A 15,058-nucleotide genomic window follows, 5' to 3' on the forward strand; every position below is an offset into this window, starting at 1 on the left:
GATCACATAGAGATAGCAGCAGTATACAGATAGAGCTGAAGGGGAGGGGTATAACTACTATATATCCTGGTCCTATAGTGATAGCAGCAGTATACAGATAGAGCCGGAGGGGAGGGTATAATTACTATATATCCTGATCCCATAAAGATAGCAGCAGTATACAGATGGAGCTGGAGGATTATAACTACTATATATATACTGATCTCATAGATAGCAACAGTATACAGATAGAGCTGTAGGGGTATAACTACTATTGATCCTGGTCCTATAGAGATAGCAGCAGTATACAGATAGAGCTGGAGGGAAGATGTATAACTATTTCCTGTAGAATGTGGGCAGTACAGTGGCAGTTAGGGATGGGTCATTTATTTTTCCCCACAGCTTTTTTTATATAACCATTACGGATACAGTGATGCTTTTTACAGCGGACATCACATGGATGAAATAGGCGCAGGTTCCGGCAATAGTGTTGTGTCTTCCATGTTAATGCGTCCATATTGCATATAGCGGAGAGGAAGACAGGAATGTATCGCTGTATATCCAGGTTGACCGGGAGTCTAGGACAGCTGGGTGACAACACCTACGGGAGCTGTAATGTGCCCGTTGCGTTTTTCTACCCGATTTCTCTATTTTTGCTATTTAATCCTTAGCAGATCCTCCCCCAGCAGAGCGCGGATGCAGGATGTTATTTCTGTTCAGTATCTGTAGCTCCTAAAATGTCTGTATGCCAGAAGAGTCCATTATATGCATATAAACAGCTTGTTACATGACGGTATGCTGCACAGATTACTTAATATATCACATTAGAGCGCATCCATTCCTCCTAGCACAATACTGCACCCATAAGGAACCAGAGTTTATTAACTATCAAACAAAAGCCTATTATCTATCAAGCAAAACCGCTCGTGGAGAGTCAGACAGATGTTCCGATCTACAAGGCTTGTTTTTCTTTTTACGGCAATAAACTGGAACAATCAAAATGCTGATATTACAACCCTCTGGAAATGTGGAAGGGGCAGTGGTAGATGAACTGCCTGCGCGTCCCCCCCTCTTATTCCCCAAACACTGATTATCACAATCTATTATTTAGGAAATTCTCCACATTGTCGTAGACAGCCGCGTATATTGTTCCATGAATTAACATAAAACGCTTCATCCTATTAAGTTTTCGCAGGCCTCGTTCCGCGGCTCCTCATCAGCTTCCCGACATAAATCCAACGTTTTTTCATGGCCGCCTGTTGTGTCCTGGAGATGCAATTTAGAGAAACGACAATTTTGAAGCCTCCGCCCAGGCTAGGAAAGCTCGCTCCCCTTACACTGGTCCGGGGTCACAGTACTGCATTTCCGGCTATTACCTGTGAGAGCCGGTTAAAGGTATCAGGTTGCTACAGGTTTGCTGGTAATAATAACTCTTTATTTATATAGCGTACACAGATTCTGCAGCAATGTGCTCACAATCAGCATGTTTTGAAGGGTGGGAGGAAGTCAGAGTTCCCCACGCAAACATGGAGAGAACATACAAACTCTTAGCAGATGTTGTCCTTGGTGGGATTTGAACCCAGGACCCCAGTGCTATAGCACTAACCACTTAGCCACCATGCTGTTATGTTGTTCAGGTACTGGAGAAGTTTATGGAGGGGATAGGGGATAAGATGTATAGGGGCAGAGTACCCCTTTAAGTCTGTACCAGATAGTTCTTAGTTTGCCAGAGTCACACATACTTTAGCTAGCTCCAGTCAGTACCATGTCCTTAAAGGGGTACTCCGCTGCTCAGTGTTTGGAACAAATTGTTCCGAATGCTTGTGCCGGTAGATTGTGACGTCATAACCTGCCCCTCATGATGCCACGTCCCGCCCCCTCAATGCAAGTCTATGGGAGGGGGCGTGACAGCCGTCACGCCCCCTCCCATAGACCTGCATTGAGGGGGCGGAGTGTGACATCATGAGGGGCGGGACTATGATGTCGCGAGCTCTCTGTGCCGGCTCCAGCTTTCGGAACAGTTTGTTCCAAACGCTGAGCAGCGGAGTACCCCTTTAAGTCTAGTTGTAGTCTAACTGCGAGGATAGATCTGTCTACATTGTCTTAGCCTCCAAGAGAAAAAAAAAAATCCAGAAAGAATAGAGTTAAACAAGTGCCTTTCTGAGTTTTGCTGATCTATTTCTGACCTACGATCAGATCAGCGCCAGCTTTCTTGGTAAGTCAGGAAGAACTTCCCTGGATGCGCCTTTCAGAGTGTCGTGTCAGATTACGGCCTAAAGAGTGAGTGAAGTGGATGTCTGTACCGCACCTTACACCCCGGTTAAGCCCCCCTTGAGGATTCTCTTCCAGTTTTAGTGATTTGAAGAAAGACACAGGAATCTTCTTAAATTTTTTTGGTATCCATCCCATCCACAAGCACCGCACTGGACCGGGTGCCGTCCTTTATCCACTTGATTCCGTAATTTTGTAATTTAGTAAAGTTTACAAGTTGTTTCACGTAATCCTAGCGTTAGAAGTCTCCTTTCTGTGCTTTGCATCTGTCAACATGCTTGTTCGGCTTTGTTCACACTTTTGTTCCATGTTCTCTGAGAAGTTCCCCCCCAATTCTGCAACCTGTGTTTGCCTTCCCTCATCATTTCCTCTATGTAAATAGAGAAGACAATAGGAGCTCAGCCTCCGCCTCCATGTAGACAGAGAAGGCAATAGGACCTAGATAGAAAAGAAAATAGGAGCTCAGCCTCCTGCTCCCTGTAGATCAGACAATAGGAACTCAGCCTTAGCCTCCCTTTAGATAGAGAAGACAATAGGAACTTAGCCTCCCGTACCTGTAGATAGAGAAGACAATAGGAGCTCAAGCTTCTCTTTCTGTAGATAAAGAAGACAATAGGAGCTAAGCTCCCCCTCTGTAGATAGAGAAGTCAACAAGAGCTCAGCTCAACCTCCATGTGGATAGAGAAGACAAAAGGAGCTCAGCCTCTCCCTCCCTGTAGATAGAGAAGACAGTAGAAGCTCAGCTTCCCCCTTCCCTTTAACTTGATCTCTGCACAGGTCACAGAGTATGCTGACAAACCTACACCATGAAATGAATAGTGTCTAAACATGTTCATTGTTGCCTACTTAAATGTTTATTGCCATAGAGCGTATTACTAAATGCTGTTAAAAACAGCTCAGACAAGATAGAATAAATACATTAAAAAAAAAAATAACAGTGGGAATATGGAAATGGATTAGAAAATAAAACATACTTTAGTATCTGGTTCTAACCAGTAATCACTATAGACACGGGAGATCTTTGGGTGATGAAATTGTCTGAATTTTTTCTCAACTGTAAGTTTTTATTAAAGAGTTTTCATAATACAAAATGGGAAAACAATAAGACAATTTCACATTGGACCAAGAGGGTCAAAAAGGGGGAACAGACAATATGGTAAGCAGTAAGCAGCTAATAAACATCACTAGCCCGCAATCCACATCCATACCTAACCAAAGCCGGGCAGGACCTAGCCAGAAATACCCAAAAAGAGGGCATAGCTATATGAGGGGGCATTCAAGGAAATACACAAATCACAAGAGTTAGGGGAAATGGATTGGAGGGGAGAGAAAGAGGAGTAAAGGCTAAACTTGCGAGAACAATATTCTCAGACATAACAGGAAAAGGACATGGTACCCAATAATGGAGAGCATTCGGATGGACCGGAGCCAGCCACAGCTTCTCCAACTCCATCCACCGACTATAAGCATGATACGTAAACCATGCAACTAGATTACGTAAATGGGCAGCCCAGTAATATTTGGTAACATCAGGTACGCCCAATACCCCCAGACAGAGGAAAGGCACAACTGGGCAGGGGAAGGAGAGGAGGCTATAGTGGAGTGATGGTCCATAGTTGGTGAAAAAACTAGATTATATTCCCCCCCAAGGAGCCACGCTGAGGAAGGATACCTGTGCAGTCGTGCAAATACCCGTTGCAAAAAAAAAGATTTGGGAGGAGTTAGAGGCAGAGAGATTACACAAAGAAGAGGAGACCAGAAGAGGACTGGTGCGAGAGATAAGGATAGAGACCCCTGCGACCTTCTGATCAGCGGAGGCTACAAAGACCTGGGGATATAAGTGATGAAGGAATTGAAAGGAACCCGAATGGTCAAAGTTTGTCTACTGAAGGTAGACTATGTCAGCGCGTTGCATTACCAGCTCCCGCTGCAGAAGGTGCTGTTTCAGGGGGGAGCTAAGACCCTTGACATTCAAAGAGACACACTTAGCCATGAGGAGTCAAAGGGAAAAGACAAAGCATATACAGAAAAATACTCAGAGTACCAAAGATGTCGTTCAGGACAGGGAAGAGCAAAACCAGCCAGAAGGGATCATTTTGCAACTGCTCACATCTGATGTACCTAGAAAAGAGCCAGAAAAAGAAGGAAGAAAAAAACTAAAGAAAAACAGACCAGGAGATGAGACAAAAAAAAACAGACAACACCGACAAAGAAGACAACACAAGAAGATAACATATCTATAAAATGAACCAGTGACTGAACGGTCAAAGTGGAAACAAAAAAACAAGAGGAGATCAAAGAGAACAAGCAACTTGTCAAGATCACAACCATTGCCACAGCCTCAAAGGGGGAAACAGAGGAATTCAGCAAGAAGAAACCTCCAGTAACAAGGCAGTATCCCCCCCCCCTTTGAGACTACGCCAATGAAGCAGTCAAAGAAAAGGAATACGGTGAACAATTGAAGACAAAATTAGGATATACAACATAAACATATTAGTAATGAGTGAAACCAATGGAGATATAACCAAACACCCCCACCCCAGGGGCAGACAAAGGACTGTCTTAACATTCCACGGAAAAAGTACTCAGGGTGGATCAGAAGCAGGGCTCTGCTGACCCTGCGAAGCATTCCTCCTTAGCCTCCTTCACCTGAAAATCAGCAACACAGCAGATGACGTCCCTAGGGAGACCATTTGAGGGCTTAGGGCAGAGGGCCCAGTCTGCAAGTTCCAATTTAATCTGGTGAGATGGAGGTTCACCCAGAATCATATTGAATATTGCTTCCAGCGTAACATGAAGGTCCTCTGCTTGAGTCGCCTTGGGGAGACCACGGATTCGGATGTTATTACGTCTACCCCGATTATCTAGATCTTCCACATGGTCATAGAGGTCGCTGAAAAAGTCAGACAGGAGAAGCAATGGTGGACTGAAGGCATGCAATGTAGGCCCTGGTGGTATCATGCTCTTTCTTAAGCCCCTCAACCCTATCGGACACATGCTGGAGATCCTGGCGGAGTGAGGAAATTTCGACTCTACAGGTGTCTGTTACTTCAGAAATAAGGGACCGAAAGTCCTCCTTAGTAGGGATTTGCGAAAGGAGCTGACTCCAATCAGGAGCTGAGGAGGCAGGCATACCTGAGCAGTCTAGGTCAGGATCCGAGGTAGTGTCCCGCAGGGATTTATCACCTGCAGACAGGGCGATCCCTGGGGTGGGCAGGGCAGCAGCAGGGCCCTTCTGTGTGGAAGAGCGGGGTGCCCCCATAGAAAGCCATAGGCCTTTGGGGTTTCAGAGAGACTGGGTGGTGGGGGGTCTCAGGACAATTCTCAGGGGGGGGGGGGGGAAGGGGAGAGGGATCGGGAGCAGCAGTCCAATCTCCAGCCTCTGCAATAGATAGCAGGAGAACATCCAGGCCTCAGTGGTTAAGGCAGGGGTTAATGCAGGCCCTAGAGAGCAAGCTGGAGTATTCTCCTGAGAGGAGATGTCCCCCTTCACCAGGGCCGCCCAAGATGGCAGGATACAGCCCAGGGAGGATGCAGGCAGAATGCCTCTTGCACACTGAAGAGGAGGGGAGCAGTCAAGGAAGGAGACCCCATCTTGAAAGACTGCAGAAGAGCCACTCACCGGAGGTCCCAGGAGGCCAGCCAGGGAGTCCAGAGCATGGGCCGGAACTGAGGGGCCGCAAGGTCTGCTGGGGTGGAGAAGGGCCCTGTGGAAGATGGTGGCCATGCAGGGGCCTGGAGATCCAGGGTGGATGCCATGGAGAGCTGCGACTTGAGATCCCTTGGCGGCTCAGCAGGTGAGCTGGGCTGAACTTCAGGTGCGCGCATGGTCCACGTGAGCACAGCGCCAACTGACCAGGAGCGGAGACGCCTCACAGTGTCCTCGGCAGCCTTCGGGAGGTCTGGGGCCAGAGCAGGCCGCAGGTAGTGGGCGATGGAACTAGGGGAAGAAGAGGATCGAGGGTAGGTGAAATGCTTTGGCTGTCGGCGGGTGGTCCTCCCCATGGATCAGAGGCAGGTCACTGCATAGAATTACTCAGAGAGCGGGAGCCAATGATCTATGCAGCCATCTCTGTCGGCGCCAAGCCACGCCTCTCCGTATTTGTCTGAATTTCATAAAAATAAATTTGAAAAAAATCTGGATATTTGAACAAAATACAATAATGTGAACCTGCAAGTGTTATAGTAAGAAAAGTATAGTTATTCAGGAGGCCTGTAGTGAGGTATATACTGGTCCGTCTTGTGAAAGAATATATGCATTAGAGATAAGGTTCTGAAAGATCTGGGGGAGGGTGGAAATCCTGAATAAAACAGGAGTTGCTATGTACTTAGAACCCATGTATAATACTCCTGCCTGAGAGCCTCCTGCAGCTTGATCCCTGAAAAATCCATCAGTGCTTTATTTATAAGAGTATGGAGCGCGGCCTTCTTCTTCCCTCAGTAGCCGAGGCTCGTGGACTGGAGATTTAGCTGTTTGTTCTTAAATCACCTATTGATTTAACACTCAACGCTCTTGCAGTTTGCACGTCTGCAATTTTAACCTACGTTTTTTTTTTTTGGCAGCCGTCAAGGCACAAGACACAAATAAATTGATTATCTCTTCTCCGTCCGGCGCGCTCCCATTGTGTGACCCTCCGTGAATTAAATCCACTTGGCCGCACGGCTATAGTTTCGTTTTTGTTTATTAAACAGACATTGTTCAGAAGGCCGGTCCATTTTACAGTCAATCAAACCATTGTAGCGGGAGAGATACTTTCTCTGTCTGTTAGATCTGCCGTGACGCTCAATCACCGCACACACAAGCCCCGGCGCAGGAGGCAGAGGGTTAGTGGTATAATTGAGCGCCGTTTTCCCACCATATACCGCCCTGCTGCTGTTATATTTGTCAGCTGATGTGGAATGTAGAGATTGAAAGCTGATATAAGAACAAAGGAAATGTGGGCCTCGCTGTACCTGGGAGTTTTGATGTTGCGGTTTGCCTTAGCGCACGGTTTGGATGAAGGCTGACGGCGTGAAAGTAGTTGCTGTTTTCTGCAGCATTGGATGGGAGGTTATACAGCTTTAATTGGTGAGAATATAACTCTTAGGATTCTTCTTCTAAAAAATAAGGTACCGCGCTGATATAGGGGGCTTTACAACTTATCCTCTGCAATGAGCACAATCCGCCTTCCATGGCAAAGGAATAATAGTCTTCTTTATAGAACAAATCCACAATCCATTCAAACATCATGATCAGTGTTTTTATGCATCTGCCATGATTTGCACTATTCAGACCAATAGGAGCTTCATTGAAAATAGTCAGGAAAATGTTTAGAATTGAGTTGTAAATGTAAACCTAACCTTATAGCTGAGCTAGCTTCACATTCTGTATATATGAAGCCCAATGGATCGTGTTTGGCAGCAAATTAGTCAGACCATAAAACAGACTGTTAAAACTTGATCAGATGCCAGACCAGACCCCTTAAATTAATCAGACCCTAAAAGAGACTACTAAACGTACTCAGATCACAGACCAGATGCCTAAAATTATCTGAAGCCTAAAACAGACTGCTAAACTTATTTAAACAGACCCCAGCACAGAACCCTAAAAATAGTCAGAGCCGCAAACAGACTGCTAAACCTAATCTGACCCTTAAAATCAGTCAGACCTTAAAACAGACTGCTAAAGTTAATCAGACCCCAGAACAGACCCCTAAAATTTGTGACACCCCAAAACAGACTGCTAAACCTGATCAGACCCCTGAACAGACACCTAAAGTTAGTCAGACCCTAAAACAGACTTCTAAACTTATTAGACCCCAGAACAGACTACTAAAATTATTCAGACTCTAAAACAGACTGCTAAACTTTTTCAGACCCCAGACCAGACACCTAAAATTATTCAGACTCTAAAACAGGCCGATAAACCTAATCAGACCTTAGAACATACCCCTAAAATTAATAAGACCCTAAAACAGATTACTAAGCTTAATTAGATCTCAGACCAGATCCCTAAAGAAGTCACATTCTATAACATACCCCAGAACAGATGTAAAAAACAATAAAATATATCCTTTTTCCTACAGAATCCCCTCCATTTCCACGAGCTGAGACCACCTTGTGTCCAATACTGTCCTTTTAGAATACGTTTGGCCAAGGGTTTGTGTTCATCCAAACGTTATACTCTTTTACTATGACCGTCATTAACAGGTTAATGTGTGCAGTTCATTGGGTGAGATCATTCCCAGCGGCACGGACACAGTCGCCTCCCGTCCTATCGATGACATCACATCACAAATCATAGAACCATGCGAGCGATTTCCCGATCTTTGCGCATTATTTCTTTATTTGATTTGGTTCAGTTGAAAACATCTTGGCTGATCTTCCCATAAACATGTAATCAGGATGACGAAACAGAGATTAAAGTATTTAACGTAAAGGAGCGAATCTGCCCGGGACGCATTATAAATGCTAAGTCTTCAGATGCCGGTTAATATCATTATAGTTTGTGATTTAAGGGCGGCTGTTTTCCCAGGAGCCCATTTAGCGAACGCCTCGTGATAGACAAACCTGTTGCTCATTTTCCTTCTTTTTAATTTTTTTGCTCTTTCGCTGCTTCGTTTGTGTATTTTATATGCCAATTCTTGTGTTGGTTGGTGTGATTGCCATCTGCCATATTGAGGAGTTAATCAACACTACGACAGGATGGCTTCCAGGCCCCTCTCCCCAATCTGCTCACACAATGGTTAATGTCTTTATGGATGTCGCCAATGCTGGAAGCAGATTTTTTTTTTGTGCTTAAACCTGCGGAGTTGAGCTTGTTTGGATTTGGTTGTAAACCTCTTAGATATGATATGTGCAATCCTCTTATACATAAATTCCTTGTAGCATCTGACAGACTATAATGAAAGCCTATCCAGCCAGACAAATAATGCTGTCAGATGGGGGAATCTTCTACAAATGCTCAGGAGATTTGGAACCATCATGGTGCACATTAAAGGGAACTCGTCATAATGGAAACAGTCACGGTCTCCTGTGGAGTTTTGCACCTTTATTTGACTTGTACAATTGTTCGTGAATTTTCTCATTTTTTGAATTCTTATGAATATTGGATGAGCTTGCTCTGCGCTGTGAAGGACATTGGCGGCCATTCATGAGGTTCATTAAACAACCCTTTGTGGTCCCAAATGTGGGGAAAGTAACTGTGATTGCTCACACTATATGGACAATGAGGCCTTAAAGGGGTACTCCACTGGCCAGCGTTCGGAACATTTAGTTCCGAATGATGTGTGCGTGCTGCAGGGGTTGGCCATGCCCCCCTCATGACGTCAGGTCACGCCCCCTCAATGCAAGTCTATGAGAGCCCTCGTGTCCCCTCCCATAGACTTGCATTGTGAGGGTGTGGCCAGACGTGATGAGGGGGTGTGGCCAGCCCCCGCAGCCGGCAACTAATTAACTAAGTTGTTGCATTTTCAGAAAACTGGAACGTTCTTCCAACATTAGGATGTGTGAGCGAAGCCTGAATGGGGTATGGCTGGCCAGCGTTCGGAACTAATGTTCTGAATGCTGTGTGCACGCTGCGAGGGATGGCCACGCCCCCTTGTCACGTCACGCCACACCCTCACAATGCAAGTCTATGGGACAGGACGTGGTGGCCGTCATGCCCCTTCTCATAGACATGCATTGAGGGGACATGACCTGATGTCACGAGGGGGGCATGGCCAACCCCTGCAGCACGCGCACACAGCGTTCAGAACTAAATGTTCTGAATGCTGGCCAGTGGAGTACCCCTTTAAGGGCAATCACAGGTCCTTTCCCCACATTTGGGTCCATAGACGGTTGTTCAATGAACCTCATGAATGGCAGCCGACATGAGCAACATAACATCAGTGTGTGAACAGAGCCTATACGGTGCCAATAAAGAAAAAAAGTTAATTATTCCACAACCACCGTTGGGATAGATCTTGCTTTTAGTTTATAATTAGATGAAATCAATAGACTCTAAGGACAGTAAAATATCTGTTTTTTTATGCATTGCTCAGGAATTTATCACTGCAACTTTTTTAAAGAGGTTGCAAAAAAAAGTTGCAAACCCCTCATTTTGTTGCAAGCCACCGCCAGGCAGGGACCAGAAAAATGACTAGCCACAGCATTCTTTTACAATGTTTTATGTAAAATAAAATCATTAAAAAAATGTAATTTTTCGCTATTGTAAATGTCGCCTCCACCATTAGCGTTGAAGGTTTTGTCAAAAGATGTTAAAGGCAAATGGTTTAAGTTTTTAGGAACAGACTTTGGCATCTTGAATTACTATAAAAACCTTTTACCACCACTCCTTGAGATCAGTAATGCAATTGAGCAACACACCGCACTTTACACAGCCGCTTTTCCTTTCGGTTTGAAATGGACTGTGCTGAGGTAATTTCCCCTACCTGTTTATTGCTCAGACAAATTTCATAAATTTGTCGCACGGCAGCACTTTCACAGCTGAAAATTATTGACTGTAAAACACAACTACCACAGACGGTAATGGTAAATTCCCCTCCCCCCCGCCCCATTAAATATGTATCAAATTTCCCAAAAGTTTCCCCAAAAATTTGGATTTGGTTCAGGGGGTCTGACCTCTGTGTCCGACCACCTATGAACAAGAGGCCCTAGTAATCAGCCCTCCCACCCATCATAAAGTGATGTCATATCGATAGGATATGAGATGGCAATATCCCTTTAAGAACCTTCGTTTTCATTGTGTCTTCATGACCAATTGACATCATTCATCACCTTCGTCACTCAACCTCTTTCTTTTCTGTTTTTGTCCCGATACAGGATTAATTCTTAAGAAAATCTCACAGTTCATAGAAGCTCGTCCACATCGTCCATGTCAGGTAGGTGATCTGATTGTATTTCTCAAGTATAACTGAATTGTGTATCTAAGACAGTGTTTTCCAACCATGTGGCTCTCCGGCTGTCGCAAGAAACTACAACTCCCAGCACGACGGGGGTTGAGGTTTTGCAACATCTGTAGACCCACATGGGGAACCTCAATCTAATTTGGCATGACTGGTGTAAAGATACTGTCAGCTATAGCCTAAGATGTGCTCACTGTAGAGCGGTCTCCAAACTGTGGACCTCCAGCTGTGTCAAAACTGCAACTCACAGTGTGCTCGGACAGCCAACGGCTGTCCGAGCACGCTGGGAGTTGTAGTTTTGCCACAGCTGGAGGTCCACAGTTTGGAGACCACTGCTATAGAGGCAGACCATGCCCTTAAAGGGTTTATCCAGGAATAGAAAAACAGAGCTAACTTCTTTTAAAAACCACTCCTGGTCTGTCTCCAGGTTGGGTGTGGTTCTGCAGTTCAGTTCTATTGAAGTGAATGGAGCCAAGTTGTAACTGCACACAACCTGTGGAAAGACGTGGAGCTGTTTAAAAAAAAAAAGAAATTAGCTCTGTTTTTCTATTCCTAGATAACCCCTTTAAAGAGAGGGTGCTCGGTCCTGTTTGGGCCCTGGCCCATTTGCAACCTGTGAAGTATTCTCCATTCATAGAGAAGGGGATGGGGAATGGACCCCACAGTGGAAACAAGCATCCGGCCCCTCTGGAGGGCGACATTATAAAACACAATGAGGCGCCCATCGTGAACTTTGCTATGTAGCCCCCTCTTAGGGTAGGGTAAAACACAGTCCATCCGCAACATATATGACGCTGCGGATGTGCTGCCAACAGTCACAGAGCGATGGCAGAGCGAGCTCCCTGCGGCGCCCACGTAGCTCTGTCGTGACTGCCAGCGGGAAATCCTCCTAGGTTAATATACTGAGACTATAGAATCCATTAGGCGACCATTCTTTTTCTTTGGCACGAGTTTTGTGTTTTTTTTTAAATTATATTTTTGTGTTATTTTTTATCATATGCAGTAATTGTGCGTTTTACATAAATTTAGCATTAAAAAATTTATCTTTTTTTTTCTTCCTAATAATTGTTGAGGTTTATTTGTTTTCCAATTTGATCCGTACTGCTCAATGATCACATAAACTAGAAGAACTGCAGGTTTTGTTACTATGTTAACATACAAAGCCATTGCAGTTTCTTTTATATAACTCTTTTTTCTTTTTGTATTTGTCCATGAGATCTGTGTCCTGACCTGTGTCTCTCCATCATGATATCAGATATCACTATTGCACTGTTATAATGTAGCTTTTATTAGAAAGTCTTAAAGGGCTTCTCCACCATAAGGTCATTTTAGTACGTACCTGATAGACAGTAATGGACATGCTTAGGAATGATTTGTGCTTATCTTTGGGCTAAATGGTTATGTTGTGAGATTAACATAACACTGTGGCTAGCTTTTTGTGAAGTGACTATTTCCTGTTAGAATTCCCTCCCTTCAACTACAAGTCCCAGAATCCCTTGTTTGTAAGTGTGAGGTCACTTTTCTCCCTTGCACATATCAGCCACCCTGCCCATTGAAGTACACCTGTGCTGCCTTCCATGCAATAGACCTGTGTTTTCTGACCAGGGTGCCCCCTGCTGTTGCAAAACTACCTTCCCACCCAGCAGTCGCTCCACCCATTGAAGCACAGACGAGCTCCCTTTTAACACCTGACTAGTGGTGTAATTGGGAGATAGGGAGAGAAAAAACACAACAAGGTGCGCTCCTAGTGAGGATTGCTTGTTGGGTGAAAATAGGTAGATGTCGTAGGGTCCTTACCCTTAGGTTTTGCACTCAAGGCACAACACCTACAGTGTCGTGTGGAGAGAGACTTGTAGGACAGCAGCCTGGGGAATCTCAGCAATGAAACAAGAGGTTGCGGAGCTACATTTGTTGACCAGCTACGGTGAATAACAGGTTTGAGCAACTCAAAAGGCTAGAGATATTCAGGATATACAAGATGCATAGTATATCCCCCCAAGGCCTCAATGAAATGAGAGAAATCATTTCATAAATGTTTTTACTTACCCTCTTGGCAGGATTCCTTTCCTTCTGGTAGTTCCTTTCTTTTACGAGATACCACTGCGCATGCGCAGTTTCCATTCAAATCTACCATTACCACCTTGGTGATCCCGTTCCCCTACAGATATCGATGCGCATGCGCCCCTGCTATCGCCCTTTGCATATTTACTCATCATCTCATAGTTATTTCATTCGGATGGACATGACTGCGCATGCTCCATAAGTTACCGTACAGTTTAACGCTGATTTACTTTGGCAAGTTGGTATTAATCTGTTTTTATATTATTGTGTTTTACTATTGATGTATATAATTTTTTATTCAACAATTTCATAATTTATCTATGTATTTTAATTGTATAATGATGTTTATTAGTCCGGTCCGGTTCTTTTTTATGGTTCATACATCCGTAAGCAATACACTTCTTGTTCTATAATGGTGAACTAATTGTATAGTATCAGTGCCTGACGAAGAGCCCGGTCCGGGCTGAAAACGCTTCTTAATTTTGCATTGTATGTCTAGCCTTAATAAAACAGTTTATTACTTCTATTTGTCTGAGAGTTCTGCGCCCTGACTGATGTCCCATTTTGGAAGTATCTTCTACCTCCCTCCTGTTGCTACATTTGTTGACCAGGGATATCAAAAATTCAAATTGGCAACCAAGAGACCAATGAAAGGGGGTTTTATTGTAGAGTCTGTACCACATACATTCAGTATACAAATAAGACCAGCAGAATCCTGTGTCAACAAGTGTCCCAACATGTTTTTTTCACCAGGTAGATCATCAGGGGAATGAAACTGGAGTAAAATAGTAAAACAGAAAAACACAAAATCTTGACGCAGGATAATACAATAAACACACGCAAGGGGGCATAAGAAATAATAAGGTTCTAAATAGAGCCACTCATTGCACCCCACGCCAAGATGGTAGAAGAGGGAGGATAGACTGAAGGTTCTCCGTGCATGCTGGGAATTGTAGTTTTGCAAAAGCTGAAGAGCCACATTGGGGGAAAGTATGAATGGGTGGGATACACTGAAGGCTGTCCGGTCATGATGAAATTGTAGCTTTTATTAGAATTTGTAATAATATTTTTGCATAAAACTAATAGACCTCCTAATAAGAAACAATAAGTGATGAATATACAAATTGGAGCTACAATTGGTTACAGGGGATTCTAAAAAAATACATTTGTGACCAAGACACTCACCTGGGGTAGGTTTTAATGAAGAGTCTATACAAAATACACAAAGTATGACCACAAATTGAATTTACAGAATTAAGTATCCCAACATGTTTCCACCAGGTGGTGACAGAATCATCAGGGGACTACACAGGGGGAAATTTTTTTTTGAGAATAACACAAGATTAAACAGAATTATACACAATACACACAATGGGCCACTCACTGCACTATAGGGCCACTCACTGCAGCCCACGCCAAGATGGAAGAAGAGGGAGGATACACTGAAGGTTGTCAGTGCATGCTGGGAATTGACGTTTTGCAACAGCTGAAGAGCCACAGGTTGTGGAATTGTTAAGTAAAGATACTGTTAGTTATAGCCAAGGATGTGCTCACTATATAGCAGTGGTCTCAAAACTGGACCTCCAGCTGTTGCAAAACTACAATTCCCAGCGTGCTCGGACAGCCAACGGCTGTCCGAGCATGCTGGGAGTTGTAGTTTTGCAACAGCTGGAAGTCCACCGTTTTGAGACCACTGCTATAGAGGCAGACCATGCATCTGTGACCCTTAAAGGGGTACTCTGCTCTAAACATCTTTTATACAAAGTATAGGGGATAAGATGTTAGATCGTGGGGGTCCTGCTGCTAGGGACCCCCGCGATCTCCGCTGCGGCACCCCTGTCATTCGGTGCAAGGAGCGTACT

The sequence above is a fragment of the Hyla sarda genome, chromosome 7 (assembly GCF_029499605.1).
Source record: "Hyla sarda isolate aHylSar1 chromosome 7, aHylSar1.hap1, whole genome shotgun sequence".
Taxonomy (NCBI): Eukaryota; Metazoa; Chordata; class Amphibia; order Anura; family Hylidae; genus Hyla; species Hyla sarda.